Source organism: Plecotus auritus (assembly GCF_963455305.1).
Source record: "Plecotus auritus genome assembly, chromosome: X".
NCBI classification, from domain to species: domain Eukaryota; kingdom Metazoa; phylum Chordata; class Mammalia; order Chiroptera; family Vespertilionidae; genus Plecotus; species Plecotus auritus.
The window spans coordinates 70,858,872-70,877,527 of NC_137784.1; positions in this window are offsets into that span (position 1 = coordinate 70,858,872).

The window sequence follows — 18,656 nt, forward strand, 5'->3', positions numbered from 1 at the left end:
TTCATGGATTGGTAGAATCAATATCATCAAAATGTCCATACTACCCAAAGCAATCTATAAATTCAATGCACTTCCCATTAAAATACCAACAGCATATTTCACAGACCTAGAACGAACTTTACAAAAATTCATCTGGAATAAAAAAAGACCCCGAATAGCTGCAGCAATCCTGAGAAAGAAGAACAAAGTAGGTGGGATCTCAATACCAGATATCAAGCTGTATTACAAAGCCACTGTTCTCAAAACTGCCTGGTATTGGCACAAGAACAGACATATAGATCAATGGAATAGAATAGAGAACCCATAAATTGACCCAAATCATTATGCTCAATTAATATTTGACAAAGGAGGCATGAACATACAATGGAGTCAAGACAGTCTCTTCAATAAATGGTGTTGGGAAAATTGGACAGATACATGCAAAAAAATGAAACTAGACCACCAACTTACACCATACACAAAAATAAACTCAAAGTGGATCAAGGACTTAAACATATGACAGGAAATCATAAAAATACTAGAGGAATCCACAGGAAGAAAAATCTCTGACATATGCCAAAGCAATTTCTTCACTGATACTGCTCCCAGGGCAATGGAAACTAAAGAGAAAATAAACAAATGGGACTACAGCAAAATAAAAAGCTTTTGCACAGCAAAGGAAACCATCAATAAAACAACAAGAAAACCCACTGCATGGGAGAACATATTTGCCAATGATATCAACGATAAGGGTTTAATCTCCAACATTTACAGGGAACTCATGCAGCTTAACAAAAAGAAGATAACCCAATCAAAAAATGGGCAACTGATCTAAATAGACACTTTTTGAAAGAAGACAGAAGGAAGGCCAAGAGGCATATGAAAACCTGCTCAAAGTCACTAATCATCAGAGAGATGCAAATCAAAATGACAATGCGGTACCATCTCACACCTGTCAGAATGGCTATTATCAGCAAGTCAACAAATGACAAGTGCTGGCGAGGATGCGGAGAAAAAGGAACCCTCGTGCACTGCTGGTGGAAATGCAGACTGGTGTAGCCATTGTGGAGAACAGTATGGAGTTTCTTCAAAAACTAAAAATGGAACTCCCATTTGACCCAGTGATCCCACTTCTAGGAATATATCCCAAGAAACTAGAAACACGAATCAGAAAGGATATATGCACCCCTATGTTCATAGCAGCCCAATCCACCATAGCTAAGATTTGGAAACAGCCTAAGTGCCCATCAGCAGATGAGTGGATTAAAAAACTGTGGTACATCTACACAATGGAATACTACGCTGTGGTAAAAAAGAAGGAGTCCTTACCATTTGCCACAACATGGATGGAGATGGAGAGCATTATGCTAAGTGACATAAGCCAGACAGAGAAAGATAAATATCACATGATCTCACTCATTTGTGGAATATAATGAACAACATAAACTGATGAACAAAAATAGATCCAGAGACAGAGAAACATCAATCAGACCGTCAAACCTCAGGGAAGGTAGGGGAGGGTGGGGGTAAGGGGGAGAGATCAACCAAAGAACTTATATGCATGCATGTAAGCCTAATCAATGGACACAGACAACAGGGGGGTGGGGTCATGAATGGGAGTTGGGGGGTGATGGGGGAATAAGGACAAATATGTAATACCTTAATCAATAAAGAAATTTAAAAAAATAAAATAAAACTATCCTGTTAGCCATGGACAAGATGCCAAGACCTGTATGCTTCAGGATGAAATTCTCATCAAGTTTCTCCCCATAGATGGACTTGCCGCCTTTGCCATTATTGCGTGTGAAGTCACCACCCTGGCAGTAAATCCTGGAATAATTCTGTGAAAGCAGAACCTTTATAACCAAATCCTTTCTCCCCGGTGCTCAGAGAATGAACATTTTGTCGTCTTTAGAACTTTGTCTGCAGAAAGCTCCAAGGAGACGTGGCCATGGGCTCGCCAATGATGGCGAGGTGGAAGAACACAGTGGGGTTGACCATGGCTGGGTGTGGGAGGCTTCAGGGCCTGTCTTTTCATTTTCTTGATGGCACCCTTTGAAGTACATGTTTTTAATTTATGAAGTCCAATAGATGTAGTTGTTGCTGCTCATGCTTTTGGTGTCATAGCTAAGAATCATTTACCAAATCCAAGGTGAGGCAAATAAATTTTTCTAAGAGTTTTATTGTTTTAGCTTTCTCATTTAGGTCTTTGATCCATTTTGAATTTTATATAGTGTGAGGTAGGGCTCAACTTAATTCTTTTGCAAGTGGATATCATTACTCCTGCGCCATTTGCTGAAAAGATTATTTTGAACCCATTGAAAGGTCTTAGCACCCTTGTCGAAGATCACTTGACTATAGATGTATGAATATACTTCTGGACTCTTAATTGTAGCCTATTGATCCATATGTGTATCCTTGTGCTGTTGTGATTAGTTGCTTTGAGGTCTGTTTGAAATAAAGAAGTATGAATCCTCCTATATTGTTCTTTGTCAAAAATTTTTTGGCTATTCTTGGCCCACTGGAATGCTATGTAAATTTTAGAATCAGCTTCTCAATTTCTACAAAGAAGTCCGTTGTAATTCTGATAGGGACTGAATTGAATCAGTAGATTAATTTGGAGAGTGTTGCTATCTTAGCAACATGAAGTGTTCTGATCCATGAACAGTGTTTTCCAGTTTTCATGCTATAAATTTAACATTCTTTCATTAAACTTATTACTAATTATGTTGTTTTTATATTATTTTAATAGAATTGTTTCCTTAATTTTATTTTCAGACTGTACAGTGCAAATGTATATAACTACAACTGATTTTTGGTATATTGATCTTAAGTGCTGCAACCTTGCTGAACTCATTTACTAGTTCTATAAGGTTTTTAGTGAATTCCTAAGAATATTCTATATACAACACTGTCATCTGCAAATAAAGATACTTTTACTTCTCTAATTCAAATATGGATAGGTGTGTGTTTTTTTCTCTTGGCAAAATGCCCTGGCTAGAAACTTAAGTAGAATGTTGAACAGAAGCAGCAAGAGTGCTATCCTTGCTTTGTTCTTGATGTAAAGGGGAATGCATCTAGTCTTTCACCACTAAGTATAATATTAGCTGTGTGTTTTTTGTAGACACTCCTTAGAAGGTTGAAGAAGTCACTTTCTATTTCTAGTTTGCTGAGTGTTTTATCATGAAAGGCTGGAGTTTAAGTGCTTTTTTTTAAATTCCCTTGATATGAAGTATTTCATTAATTGATTTTCAGATATTAAACCAACCTTACAAGTCTGGGATAAACCCCACTTGGTCATGATGTATAATTCTTTTTATATGTTGTTGATGTTTTTGCTGGTATTTTGTAGAGCAGTGATTTTCAACTGATGTGCCACAAGAATTTTTAAAACATACAATACCTAAATATTTAGTCTGGGGCACTGATCTCTTTTCCTTTAGATTATTAAATTAAAAAATGACAACAGCCAACACAATAGTGGTCTGGTGTGAATGCTCTGTCTTAAACCATATATATATAGTATAATAGAGTTGCATCTTATCCATCACATAATAAGGTTGTGTCTGATTGGTTAATTCTTGGTACCAGAAATACTTATATACAAGTATAGGCACCTGATTTTTTAAAAAGTCACTTTGGAGCAAAAGGGTAGGTATTTACAATTTTTTTTGGTAAATAAATCAAAATTATACCTATTTTTGTCACATCAGTAACATGTATATTTTTTGGCATGCTGCAGAATTTTAGTTATTAGTTTATGTGTGCCATGAGATGAAAAAGGTTGAAAATCGCTGTTGTAGAGGATTTTTGTGTTCATATCTATAAAATATACTAATCTTTCCTTTTTATTTTCTTGTGATATCTTTTTTTAATATATATTACTATATTGTTATATATATATTATTTTTAATATATATATTATTATATTATTATATTAATATATTATTTCAGAGAGGAGGGAGAGGGAGAGATAGAAACATCAATGATGAGCAAGAATCATTGATCAGCTGCCTACTACACACACCACACTGGGCATTGAGCCCGCAACCTGGGCACATGCCCTGATGGGAAATCAAATAGTGACCTCCTGGTTCATAGGTCGATAGTCAACCACTGAGCCATGCTGGCTGGGCTCTTGTGATATATTTTGCCTGGTTTGGATATCAGTGTAACCCTGGCCTCATAAAGTGAATTGGAAAGTTCTCCCCTTTTCTATTTTTTTTTTTTTTTGAGGAGTTCATGACGAATTAGTATTAATTCTCTTTTAAACGTTTGGTAGAATTCAGCAAACCATCTGGGACTGGAATTTCATTTCCCCCCTAAAATCCAACTGTTTTACTTTTTAGAAAGGAAGGGAGGAAGGAGAGAGAGAAAGTAAAGGAGAATATTATCCTGGAGCATATTTCATGTACGAGAGAGGGAGAGAGAGAGAGAGAGAGAGAAATAGAAACCACCAAACAAAATACAAGGCAGCTGCGTGGTTGCTGCAAGGTGCTGGGCAGGCCTCTCTATCCTGGCTCATCTGCAGTTCATCTGCAGTTCATTGGAACACATTGCTAGGTGTAGGAGGCACTAACAAAATAAAGTGAAGCTGGCCAGAACCAGTAGTCTAGGTGTATAGTGCAGGGTGAGGTCTGTGGCCCACTGCCCAGCCTCAGGATTGCAAAGTCAACAGGAGGTTGTGTCCCATCACGGGGTGGGGGGGAGGTGTGGATCCCAGTTCCTGATGTTCCACAACCAGCCCTTCAGGACTCCTCAGCTTCCTTAGGGGCAGTTAGCACAAAGGGTATTGGAGGTGGCCATCCTGGGCTGTGGCCAGCAGTTGTAAGGAAGCCTGGGGGAGGACCTGGGTGGTAGCACTTGGCCAGGGCTCTTGGGGATGGGCTAAGGGCACCCACCCTCAGTGCTGTGTACAGGCCAATAGCCTGCAGATTTTGCTGTGGGCGACATGGAGGCTGTGCTGGCCCAGTGCTCCACCCTTGATTTGGTGCTCAGCTGGGCCAACTGGGTGCCATTCATGCACACAGCCATGGGCAGGCTGCAGCTCTGTCTGTTCTGACTGGCCTCCGCTTCTGGGTCTGGGCACCATGAAGTCCTGATGTAGATGATGCTGTGCTCATTGTTGGAGAGGTCTTCCTCCGTTTTGGCGCAGCTGTAGAAATCCTCCAGGCGGGCACCACAGTCATGCTGCGCCACTGGTCCTTGCAGTCCCGCTTGGTGAGATGGGCACCAGCTCCTTGGCCCACAGCTAGAACCAGCTATGCTGCCTGATCTATTATGGAAAATGGCTTGGCAGGTTCATATTACAGCATCCCTTTCAGCAGGTACAATAGTGGGGCCGTAGTCACCTAGAACCATGTAGTACCCTTTCCTGATGTTCTCAAATAACTTGTAGGTGTTGTCCCCCTCGAAGGGGTACAGGCCCATCATGATGTTGTAGAATGTGACCCCAGCTGACCAGAAAAGATTTTTACCTTCAAGTCAGATAAGGTGTTCTGGGGGTTGGCTATCTGAGGCGGCTAGAATGCTCCAGAGCCCTGACTGGTGGGACTGGACTTTCCTTTGTGGGTAGTTTATTAACTAAGTCAGTCTCTTCACTTGTTATAGGTCTATTCATATTATCTAGAGTCAATTTTATCATTTGTATGTTTCTAGGAATTTGCCCATTTGATCTAAGTTATCTAATTTAATGTACAATTGTTCATAATCATCCTTCATACCCTTTTTATATCTATAATTTGACAAGTGATGTCCTCTTTTAATTTCTAGTTCTAGTAATTTGACTTTTCTTTAAAAATATATTGTTATTGATTTCAAAGAGGAAAAGAGAGGGAGAGATAGAAACATCAATGATGAGAGAGAATCATTGTTCAGCTACCTGCTGTACACCCCCTGCTGGGGATCAAGCCCTCAACCTGGGCATGTACCCTGACTGGAATGGAGCCATGAGCTCCTGGTTCATAGGTCAATGCTCAACCACTGAGCCATGATGGCTGGGCTTGACTCTTCTCTTTACTTTCCTTGGTCATGCTAATTAACTGTTAGTCAATTTTGTTGCTCTTTCAAAGAACCAACTTTTGGTTTCAATGATTCTATTTCTTTCCTATTTTCTATATCACTGATCTAATCTTCATTATTTCCTTCCTTCTCCTGGCTTTGAATTTAGTTTGTTCTTCTTTTTCCAGTGTCATTAGATGGAAGACTAGGTTATTGATTTAAAATCTTACCTTCTTTTTTAATATAAGCAATTTAAACCATAAATGCCCCTCTAAGTAGTGCTTTATATGCATCCCATACATTTTAGTATGTTGTGTGTTCATTTTTGTTCATCTAAAAGTACTTTCTGGTTTCCCTTCAGATGGGTCTTCTTTGACCCACAGGAATTTTAGGAGTGTTTTGTTTAATTTCCACATATTTGTGAGTTTCCCAACTTTTTTCTACTATACTAATTTTGAATTTCACTCCATTGTAGTGGGATAACATACTTTGTATTATTTGTATCCTTTTTAATTTATTGAGATTTGCTTTATGGCCTAGCATTTGGTCAATCCTGGAGCATAGTCCATGTACATTTGAGAAAAATAATATAGTATATTCGATTGTTTGGGGTGAAATGTTCTATAATGTCTTAGGTCAAGTTATTTTACAGTGTTGCTCGAGTCTTCTATTTCTTGTTGATATTCTCCCCAGTAACTCTATAAATCATTGATAATGTGTTATTAAAGTCGCTATTATGGTTAAATTGTCTATTTTCCTCTTCATTTCTGTCTGTTTTTGCTTTATTTCAGTGCCCTATTATTAGGTTCATATGTTTACAGTTGTTATGTCTTCCTTATTAATTGATCCTCTTATCATTATAAAATGTCCCTTTTTTTCTCCAGTACCAATTTTCTGCTTTTAGTCTATTGTGTCTGATATTTATATAGACAATCTAACTTTCTTGTGGTACCAATTGTCTAACTTTCTTGTGGTAGCTGTTTACATGATACATCATTTCCCATCCTTTTATTTTCAATCTATTTGTGTCCTTAAAGTATGTCTCCTGAGGACAGCATAGTTTGATTATTTTTTTAGTCTATCTCTGCCTCTGAATTGGATTGCTAATCCATTCACATTTAGTTATTATTAATATTGTTGGATTTATATCTGCCATTTTACATATTACTTTCTATAAAACATGCCATATTTTGACTTAATTTTTTTCTAAACTGATACAAATTTGGGGAGCAAATACAGTAATAAACTACTATTAGGATTATAAGTCTTACAAAAATTTTGCAAAGTTAATTGGTACCATGTATCAAGTGCCAGTTGGTTAGAGCATCATCCCAATACACCAAGGATGTGGGTTTGATCTCTGGTCACATACAAGAAACAACCAATGAATGCATAAATAAGTGGAACAACAAATGGATGATATTCTCTCTCTCTCTCTCTCTCTCTCTCTCTCTCTCTCTCTCTCTCTAAAATCCATATATAAAAAATGTGTGGTGAAGGCCCTGGGGGGTTGGGTATGAGTGTAGGGGGTCAATGTGGAAAAAACGGGACATCTGTAATACTTTCAACAATAAAGATAAATTTTAAAAAAATTTAAAAAGTGTTCATACTATTTGATATCATAATTCCATTTCTAGGAATATAGCTGAAAAAAGTAGTCAAATATACACTCAAATGATTCACAAGGGAATTATTTCTAATAGTAGAACACTGGGAGCAAAATACATTTTTATTAATCAGGTACTTAAATAAATTATAGTAATTTATAAGATAAAATATCATTCAGCCCAAAAACAAATGTATATGAAGGTATTTTAATACAATAAAATGCTTATAATACTGAATAAGATAAAGAAGATACAACTGTATTATAAGTATCCTATCTAATAAAAGAGTAATATGCAAATTGACCATCACTCCAACACACAAGATGGCCACCACCATGTGGTCAAAGATGGACATCACCATGTGGACACAAGATGGCCACCATGCCCTAACAGGTTTGGCTCAGTGGATAGAGCGTCAGCCTGCGGACTCAAGGGTCCCAGGTTTGATTCCGGTCAAGGGCATGTACCTGGGTTGCGGGCACATCCCCAGTAGGGGGCGTGCAGGAGGCAGCTGATCAATGTCTCACTCTCATCGATGTTTCTAACTCTCTATCCCTCTCTCCTCCTCTCTGTAAAAAATCAATAAAATAAAAAAAAGATGGCCACCACAAGATGGCTAGCAGGGGAGGGCAGTTGTGGGCAACCAGGCCTGCAGGGAGGACAGTTGGGGGGGACCCAGGCCTGCAGGGGAGGGCAGTTGGGGGTGACCAGGCCTGCAGGGAGCACAGTTGGGGGGGACACAGGCCTGCAGGGTAGGGCAGTTGGGGGTGACCAGGCCAGCAGGGGAGGGCAGTTTGGGGGGGATCAGGCTGGCAGGGGAGGGCAGTTGGGTATGACCAGGCCTGCAGGGGAGGGCAGTTGGGGGGGACCAGGCCAGCAGGGGAGAAAAGTTGGGGGGGACTAGGCCTGCAGGGGAGGGCAGTTGGTGATGACCAGGCCAGCAGAGGAGGGCAGTTAGGGGTGACCAGGTTGGCAAGGGAGGGCAGTAAGGGGTGACAGGGCCAGGAGGGGAGGGCAGTTGGGGGCCACCAGACCTGAAGGGGAGGACAGTTAGGGGCAACCAGGCTAGCAGGGGAGAGCAGTTAGGGGTGACCAGGCCAGCAGGGAGGGCAGTTTGGGGCAATCGGGCCGGCAGGGGAGCAGTTCGGTGTCGATCAAGCTGGCAGGGGAGTGGTTAGGGGGTGATCAGGCTGGCAGGAAGAAGCAGTTAGGAGCAATCAGGCATGAAGGCAGGCAAGCGGTTGGGAGCCAGCAGTCCTGGATGTGAGAGGGATGTCCAACTGCCATGTAGACCTGATCTCACCAGGCAGTCAACTATCCCTCGAGGGGTCCTAGATTGGAGAGGGTTCAGGCTGGGCTGAGGGACACCCCCATGCACGAATTTCATGCACTGGGCCTCTAGTCCTATATAATAAAAGCCTAATATGCTAAGTGTCTGGTCATTTGTTCAACCAATCAAAGTGTAATATGCCAATGATATGCTAAGGCCACTCAACTGCTCACTATGACATGCACTGACCACCAGGGGGCAGATGCTCCAACCGGTAGGTTAGCTTGCTGCTGGGGTCTGGCTGATCAGGACTGAGCGAGACAGGTCAGACACGCCCTGGAGCCCTCCCACCATCGCTCCCCGGCTGGCCAACCTCTCACATCCCTCCCTGCCCCAATCATGCACTATTGGGGTCCCTTGGTCTGGCCTGCACCCTCTCACATTCTGGGACCCCTCAGGGGATGTTGGAGAGCCAGTTTCAGCCTGATCCCGCAGGCCAGGCCAAGGGACCTCACTTGTGCATGAATTCGTGACCAGACCTCTAGTGTAATATAAAGAAGAGAGATTTACCACCAGAATTTTAACAACTGTCTTCAGATCATTTTTATACCTTTATTTATATACGTTTCCTTTTCTATAATTAGCATGCCATAATTAATGATTAAATGTTTTGAGATATTAAAAATGTTATATAATTACAGAGCTTATTTTTATGAAATTCTAATTTCAGATACTATACTAATACCATGACTTACAGGTTGTTAGTACTTTCATCCCATAAACATCAAGTTAACTATAATATGTGAGGTAGTATGCTAGGAAGTGAAGAAAATAAAAAAAAATAAAAAGATAATTCTTAAGTGGTTTAAAATTTATTAGAAGGCACCCTGGCCAGCAAGCTCAATGGTTAGAACATTGGCCCATGCCCGAAAGTTTATGGGTTTGATTCCCTAGCACATGTGAGGTAACCAGTTGATGTGTCTCTCTCTCAGTAATCTCTCTCTCTCTCTCTCTCTTCCCCCCCTCTTCCTCTCACCCTCTCAAAAAAAATAAAAATCAATGGAATAATATCCTCAGGTGAGAATTAACAGCAACAACAAAATTTTATTTGAAAGTACAGTCATTTAAGATAATTTCGATGGAAGACAGATATCTTTAGATCAGTGTGTTGTAGAATTTGGGGGCAGAGATTACATCTGGGCTCTGCCATGTAAGACTGATCCTAATATTAGCCTGTACAAAATTATTTCAGCCCCATTACTTTGAGTACCTTCCCAAACAATTGCCTGACTATCCTCCTAGTAATGCCATCGATCCTTAGGCCAAGGCAGGTCACTCTGAGAAGCACAGAAAATTCGGATATTAGTCACAGCCCTGTCAAGTATAAGTGTTCTGCCCTTAAGTAAGCAATTGGAGCTATAAAAAAGATGGGAAGTTATAAAAAAGACAGTATTGTAATATATATTGCACAAAAATTTTTGTATAATAGTATATACATAGCTGTTTTACAGATGGGCTTGAGAAGTAGAAGGTGTTAGATAATTACTTTCAACAATCATAATTTGAATGTTAATTGTGATAAGAGTATTTATCCTTTTCTCTGAAAAGAGATCTGAAATGAAACAGTCTAAGTTCTTAGATGGTAAATTGGCTCTTTCAATAAACAGATGCAAAAAAAGAAAAAAACAACACAAAAAAAAAACCTTATGCCAGCATTGTCTATCTTTTATGTAAGTTCAGCATTTATTCATTCAGTAAAAAATTGTTTATTGTCTCCTATGTTCCAGGTATTATTCCAGACACTAAGAGACATACCAGTGGAGAAGAAAGACTATATTTGCAAACTAATATTACAAACTATTGAAACTTGGTCACTCATTTTTCTTCTCTTTTGTTTAAAAAAAAATAAGACAATCCATTTAAGTCAAGTAAATGAATCTCTGACACTTAAAGGAAACAACAGTGTTTTCTAGAGACTTTATTTTTCTCCTCAGAAGATGTAGACTGGGGCAAAGTGGCACATGCAAGCATGTGTCTCCATGTGTGTTATGTATATTTATATGTATATGGGATGAACAACTCCTAGATGATATACTTTTTTCCTGTTCTAATCTTATAAATAAAGATATAAGAAATTGAACTGAAAAGGCAAGAAAGTCTGCCTAATAATCTAGGGAATACCATTATAAATATATTTTTCATTCTTCCTAAGGCTCATATCAGGACAATGTGTTAAAATTATCTCCAGGAATAAAAACTCGCCTGCATGGTGTAGCTCAGTGGTTGAGCATCGACCCATGAACTAAGAGGTTACTGGTTCGATTCCCAGTCAGGGCACATCCCTGGATTGCAGGCCCAATACCCAGTAGGGATCATGCAGGAGGCAGCCGATCGATATTTCAAAATCTCTAGCTCTCTCCCTTCCTCTCTAAAAAAAAAAAAAAAATCAATAAAAATTTATTTTGAAAAAAGTAATAACCAAGCTACCCCATTAGGTTATAGGGCGATAGATAGATAGATAGATAGATAGATAGATAGATAGATAGATAGATAATGTCTATTTAAAGATAAGCTTTTACTAAATGCCTTTTGTAAAAATGGTATACATATTTCCTATTCTCTTATTTTTATCTGTTTGAATAGGAAAAACTATGCATGTTTTGATGTGTTTATTGATTTCTTGATACCTTTTATTAAAAATATTCAGGGTCAAAATAGGAGAAAAGTTACATATATGGGCCTATAATCTTAACAGTAAGTCATTTGAACTATGTAACTATCAGTAAAAGAAATAAAAAGCTAGATAATCATTCTCTGAGAAGGTATATCTACATGATGCATGATCAGTTGATAATTTAAATATAAACAAACAAAGCTGTCAAACACATCATTTATTATTATAAAATTTTTCACATTAAATCCAGTTCAACTGCTCCATGTATGTGTATAGCCTAGGAAATATTTCTGTTCCAAATTTTACAGATATTAACTTATTTCTAGTATTTACCGTGTTAAACATTATTAAAGAAGGAAATTTAAGTGAAATAAACTTTACTTACCACTTGATGAAGTAGACTGTCTCCTTTTGGAGAACTGCAGAATGGACCACAAGGCAGGAAGCTTTTATGAAGAAAAAAGAATAAGGAAGAGAAAATAGAAAAGATCTCATTGGCTGGGGCCACAGAGTTAACCTTGTTTGGGATGAGAAGACCAGCATTGCTTTGGCCTTTGGGGATTGGCCGACTGGATATACTGCATTTCCGGTCAAGCAGAGCATTTACAGGGACATGACAGTTATCTAAGTTTCAGTTTGCTGATATGGCACCCCAGGCAGGAGTGGTTCCATCTTGAGTCTAGAAATTTATTTCAATATTTGTATGAATTGACTAGTTTATCTTCAACCAGAACCATTTTCAGGATCTGAGATTTAGGTCTCCGGGTCAATCCCAGAAAACACCAACTGAGGTGAGAGAAAATAAAGCTGTGGGCATGAACATGCAGAAAGACCCTGAAGTAAAAGTGAAAAGGGAACCAGTGAGGTAATTCAGTGTCACTGGTTGACAGTGTAGGGGAATTGCTCCATGCTGGCACCCTGATGATACTGCATGTATGTACATAGCCATGTAGACAAGGTTGTCCTGAGGCTTGGCAGGGCATTCTGTATCCTGCCAGAACACAGGGATATAGGCAATCTTGTGAGGAGCTGCTACAAGGCCATCTCACACTCATTACCCAATATTGAGAGAGGCTGCCATGACAGTTTCTCATCTGTCTCCCTCATTCCAGTGAGGTAAGAGGCTTTGTGATTCACCCTCCCCACTCTGGGTACAGCTTCAAGCTTGAAAGGCTCTTAGTTGCAGTATGGAAATGGTTTATCAGCAACAAAGTGCCCTACCACTTGTGTTGCCAATCATTCGGACACTTGTTCTAATGCCACACTTTGGAACAAAGAATGGGGATAACACCATGCTGATCTTGCTTTTGCTCTCCATGTAACTGACAAAATACACTTGGGTTTATTGTTTCTTACTGGCTGAATCTGTCAGTCTGCTGAACAGTGTAATAGTATGGAGTAGGGGAAGGGGGTTTCAAAGCGGCCAGCCTGGAAAAGCAAACAAAGCCCAAATCAAGAAAAGCTCTTTAGAATAATAGGGAAAAAGAAGAATAAAGTTAGAGGCATCACACTACCTGATATCAAACTATTCTACAAGGACATAGTGATCAAAACAGCATGGTACTGGCAAAAAACAGATATATAGATCAATGGAACAGAATAGAGCCCAGAAATAAACCCACATTTATATGGTCAATTAATGTTTGACAAGGAGGCAAGAACATACATTGGGGTAAAAACAGTTTGTTCAATAAATGGTGCTGGGAAAATTGGACAGATAAATGCAAAAAAATTAAACTAGACCACTTTCTAACACTGTATATAAGAATAAACATTAAATGGATTAAAGACTTAAATATAAGGCTCAAAACCATAAAACTCCTGGAAGAAAACATAGGCTAGAAAATTTCTGATATTTCTCTTAGCTGCATTTTTTTCCTGATATATCTCCTCAGGCAAGGGAAATAAGAAAAATAAACAAATGGGACTTCATCAAACTGAAAAGATTTTGCCCAACAAAGGAAACCATCAACATAGAAAAAGGCAACCTACTGAATGGAGGAAGATGTTTGCCAATGATACATCTAATAAGAGGTTAATATCCAAAATTTATAAATAATTCATACTACTCCACATGAAAACACCAACAACAATCCAATTAAAAATGGAAACACAATCTGATACACACTTCTCCAAAGAGGACATACAAATGGCCAATACATACGAAAAAAAAAAATGCTCAATGTCACTAATCATCAGGGAGATACAAATTAGAATCACAATGAGATACCACCTCATACCTGTCAGAATGGTCATCATCAATAAATCCACAAATAAACGTTAGCAAGGATGTGGAGAAAAAGGAACCTTCATACACTGATGGTGAGAATGCAGATTGGTGCAGCCACTATAAATAACAACATAGAGGGTCCTCAAAAAATTAAAAATAGAACTGCCTTATGGCCCAGCAATTCATTTTCTGGGTATATATACAAAGAAACCCAAAACACTAATTCAAAACAATATATGCACCCTAGTCCACACAATTACACCTAAGGTCATTGCAACATTATTTATAATAGCCAAGATATGGAAGCATATCAAGAGCCCATCAATAAATGAGTAGATAAAAAAGTGGTGGTACATATACACAATGAAATATTACTTGGCCATAAAAAAAGAATGAAAGCTGACCATTTGCAGCAGCATGGATGGACTAGAGGGTATTATGCTCAGTAAAATAAGTCAGTCAGAGAAAGACAAATACCTGATGATTTCACTCATATGCAGAATCTAAAGAACAAAATAAAGGAACAAACAAAATTAAAACAGACTGATGGTTGCCAGAGGGGATGGGGGATTGGGTGAAAGATGTGATGGGATTGAGAAGTACAGATTGGTAGTTACAAAATAGTCATGGGGATGTAAAGTACAGCATAGGAAATACAGTATAACTATGTATGGTGCGAGGTGGGTACTGGAAATATCAGCACTTTGTAAAGTATGATTATCTAACCACTATACTGTACAACTAAAACTAATACAAAATAATATTGAATATAAACTGTAATTGAAAATAATTTTTAAAAGGCTATTTTTTGCATTGCATTTAGTTTTAAAGATCTTTGGCAAAACATCTTTAAGGTCCAAATCATTAAAAAAACACAATAGCTTAAAAATGTTTATATAATATATGCAATATGTTAAATTAAAATGTCTTTCTAACTAGCACTTATTTACAAAACATTGTATTGGGTGAAACAATGTGTTTTTTTTAAGCTAAGCAAATCACAAATTTTAAGTGACACTACATATGCATCATGTATATAATGTCTGAAGTGATTTTCTGGAACAATTCTAATAAATGTTTTTGTACTAAAAAAAAAAAAAAGGCTGCATGCCATGAAAATAAATTCATCCTATACTCAATATAAATCCACGTAGGTATACCTTCAAATAATTGCTGATCATGAATGATATCTAACTGTAGTAAGAATCTACTCATCTATCCTATATAATAAAGTGGGAATATGCAAATTGACCATGACTCCACCACAAAGATGATGGCACCCACAGCAGAGGCAGGGCTTTCCATAACACAAGATGGCTGCACCCACTGCAGAGGCCAAGTTCCTGTAATGAGCCTTAAAGAGCAATCAGCAGGGACCTGAGGCTGCACCCCCACCCCCACCCCCATGGGGCTTGACAGGGGACCTCAGGCCATGCCCCCCACCTTGGCGCCAGGCCAGGGAACCTCAGGCCATGCCCCCCGCCCAGCGGGGCTTTACGGGGGACCTCAAGGTGCAACCCCCACCCTGGTGCTGGGTCGGGGGACCTCAGGCCACACCCCCGGCCCCGGCACCAGGCCAGGGGACCTTAGACTGTGCCCCCCACCTGGCAGGGCTTGACGGGGGATCTCAGGCTGTGCCCCCCACCCAGCAGGACTTGACAGGGGACATCAGGCCACACCTCCGGCCCTGGCGCCAGGCCAGGGGACCTCAGACTGTACCCCCCACCTGGCAGGGCTTGATGGGGGACCTCAGGCCATGCCCCCTGCCCCAGCACCAGGCCGGGGGACCTCAGGCCATGCCCCCTGCCCAGCGGGGCTTGACGGGAGACCTGAAGTTGCATCCCCCTCCCGGTGGGGCTTGACGGAGGACCTGAGGCTGCACCCCCTTCCCAGTGTCAGGCTGGGGAACCTGAGGCCGCGTCCCCCACCCAGTGGGGCTTGACGAGGTACCTCAAGGCACACCCTTGCCCTGGCCCAGGCTGGGGGACCTCAGGCCACGCCCCCCACGCCAGTGCCGGGCCAGGGGACCTAAGGCTGAGCCCCCTGCCTGGTGGGGCTTGACATGGGTGGGACCAGCTGGGTCTGGATCTAGCCCAATGGGGGTGGGCCGGCCGAGTCTGGGTCTCATGCAATTTTGAGGTGCACGTGGGTATGCGGGGACTTGACTCTGGGTCCCCTGGTGTGCCCCAGACTCTGACAGGAGGAAGATTTTCATATACATTTTATTAATTTTCTTTCATCTCTGACACTTCTATTATAGAGAAAGGGTAAATAGCAATATTAAAATATTTCCTCTAATTAATCCCCTTTTAATGTGCACGAATTTTGTGCACTGGGCCACTAGTATATATATAAAAGGCTAAGTGACCATCCAACTGGTAGCTATGACTGCCAGGCAGCAGATGCTCAGCCTGGTAGCTGTGACACACACTGACCACCAGGGGGCAGACGCTCAATGCAGGAGCTGCCAAGCTACAGTGACTTGGCAGTGGTGGTTCTCAGGTGACGCACCCTGGAACCAGAGAGGGGGAGCCCGATTCCAGGGTGCATCGCCTGAGAACTGTGCTCTCACAATCGGGGACCCTTCGGGGGATGTCAGAGAGCCAGTTTCAGCCCGATCCCCAGAGGCCAGGTGGAGGGACACCACCTACCAGAGGGACCCTGTTTACCCTGCAGATGCCCTTTGAGCCCCAGCACAGCTCCAGGTGCAGCAGGCCTGGGAGGGATTGTGGGAGGTTGGCTCCAGGGCATGTCTGGCCTATCTTGCCCAGTCCCGCCCCACTGGCCACCTTCTAATTAATTTCCTTTTAATGTGCACAAATCCATGCACCAGGGCACTAGTTATATATAATAAATATTAATCTATACTAATAAAAGGGTAATATGCTAATTAGTGCAGATAGACTGGACATCTTCCAGACAAAGCCATGGTGGTGGGGGCTGAGGCAGAAACAGTTAGGGGTGATCAGGCTGGCAGGGAAGAGCAGTTAGTGGTGATCAGGCAGGCAGGCAGAGGGGTTAGGGGCAATCAGGCAGGCAGGCAGGCGAGTGGTTAGGAGCCAGTGATCCCAGATTGTGAGAGGGATGTCTGACTGAGAGATCAGGCCTAAACCAGCAGTTGGACATCCCCTAAGGGGTCCCGGATTGAAGAGGGTGCAGGCCGGGCTGAGGGACCCCCTTCCCATGCATGAATTTCATGCACCGTGCCTCTAGTGAAAGATAATATCTGATATATATATTAGCCATTACATATTTCTAAACTAAGCAAAATACATATTTTTTTCTAAGGAATATGAAAAAATAATTGAAGCAAATGGAATTTTTTTCTATGGGGAGGGGGAGATATTTATTGACATTTCAGAAGTTTTGAGAAATAGTGTCCTAGATTCTAGAAGACTATCTGTCCATTGTTCTATTACGTCTTCAAAACTACATAGATATCAAAACACACTTACCCTCAAATACGAGATATTACAAGTAAAGAAAGATATAACATAAATTTACTTGCTTGGGGGCACTTTTGATTCTTTTTAAATGTCTGGGGGAAAACTTTTAATTCTTTTAAGAATAAAATATTTTGAAGAACACTGAAAACCTTCCTTCATGAGTCATCTACTAATGCATGGGACAGAAAAGATGGTCTCCACAGTGAAAATGGATGAACTGCATGAAGCATAGTGTCATTCCAAAGGTCACTTATGACCCAGCTTCCCTCGAACTTAGTACTATCAAATTCAGTTGTAGGACACAAGAGAGCCACTTGTACGCTCGTCAATAAATGGCAAATAGCCCTAGAACAGATTATTAAGGTACTGGGCACTTCACTTACTTTTTGTTCACTGAAGATGGGTAAAGTTAAAAAAGCAAGAGTGGCTTTAGCCTCCATGGAAAGCAGAATTGCTATTAGTAAACAAGCATCCCAGAAAATCATTTACAATTCACTTTTAAATAAATTCTCAACAGAGGAAACATAAAACATTTCAAGTGAATAGAATATTACTTTTGAGACTTAGTCCTATACCAATGCAGAATGCTCTCTGCGTGGACCACAACCTCAATTTCACTGATGCTTTTTTATTTTTGAAAACGTTTTTATTGATTTTTTTTAGAGAGGAGAGGAGAGGAAGGGAGGGAGGGAGGGAGCAAGGGAGGAAGAGAGAGAGAGAGAGAAAAACATGGATCCACTGCCTCTGTTGTGGGGATTGAGCCCACAACCCGGCATGTGCCCTGGCCAGGAATCAAAGCAGCCACCCCTTGGTGCATGGGATGATACTCAATTAACTGAGCCACACTGGCAAGGCATCTACTGGTGTTTTTTAAAAAATTGACTTGCAAAATACTTTTACCTGGAATTTATAATTCTTTTGTAGTGAATCTGTTGCAAATAGAAACTCAGTCATCAATTATATTTTGGTCTTACATCATCTCAAATCAGCAAGCAATTTACCTTTTCTTGGCCTGATTTATAAATCTTTAGTTTTTATACAGCACCTCTTGGTTCCCTAGTCACTGCATATAACACAATCTAGAAGCAAACTGAGAAAGGACTTATAGAAAGAGTATTGAAAATGATACCTGAGCCCTGGTCAGTGTGGCTCAGTTGGTTGAGCATCGTCCCATGCACAAAAATTCTTGGTGAGGGCACATGCCCGGGTTGCAGGCTCATTCCCCCATAGGGGTCATGCAGGAGGCTGCCCATGGATGTCTTGGTCTCACATCAATGTTTCTCTCTCTCTCTTCCTTTTCCCTTCTCTCTGGAAAGAAGGAAGGAAGGAAGGAAGGAAGGAAGGAAGGAAGGAAGGAAGGAAGGAAGGAAGGAAGGAAGGAAGGAAGGAAGGAAGGAAGGAAGGAAAGGTGGAAGGAAGGAAGGGTGGGAGGGAGGGAGGGAAGGAGGGA